The sequence below is a fragment of the Sinocyclocheilus rhinocerous genome, unplaced genomic scaffold (genome assembly GCF_001515625.1).
Source record: "Sinocyclocheilus rhinocerous isolate Xijiao unplaced genomic scaffold, SAMN03320098_v1.1 scaffold12, whole genome shotgun sequence".
NCBI classification, from domain to species: domain Eukaryota; kingdom Metazoa; phylum Chordata; class Actinopteri; order Cypriniformes; family Cyprinidae; genus Sinocyclocheilus; species Sinocyclocheilus rhinocerous.
In genome coordinates this window covers 451,685-452,104 of record NW_015626394.1, presented here as the reverse complement: position 1 = coordinate 452,104, position 420 = coordinate 451,685, and the positions used below count along the sequence as shown (strand labels likewise).

General features: G+C 44.3%; 1 protein-coding gene across 1 annotated transcript in view; it reads left to right on the top strand.

Moving 5' to 3' along the window:
* LOC107714393 (voltage-dependent L-type calcium channel subunit beta-4-like) overlaps nucleotides 1-420 on the top strand; it is a 36,495-nt gene that overhangs the window by 27,643 nt on the left and 8,432 nt on the right. The gene's annotated exons all lie outside the window — the stretch shown is intronic.

The following is a 420-nucleotide window of genomic DNA, read 5'->3' as shown; positions in this document are numbered from 1 at the left end:
TATATATCAGTGGCGTTCCGTCCATATAAGCTGCGAATGCTCCGCATACCCAGGCCATTTGAGAGAATAAGTTCACGGGATAATTCATATAAACATGATTATAAGTTGATCCCTTGTCATTTGAAATGTAACTTAAAGCTTAAAGAGCTAGGAATAAGTACGTACAATGATTTATTTGCCAAACGGCAGTAATTTTCTTTAAATCTAGGTCAGTTGCAGTTGCTTCCGGGCGAGCGGATTCTCCGCAGCTTTCTCGCCTCCACTCTGTTACTATGACTCGACAGGATTATAGCGCGTTCTCAGTGATTTGCTGGTCTGCGGCAGATTTCATGCGCGAGGTAATCTGTTCGCGAAGCGCTCGCCCAAGCGGAAAAAAGTGCTGTTGCTGCCAGATCTCGATTGCCGAAAATCACATTGTGT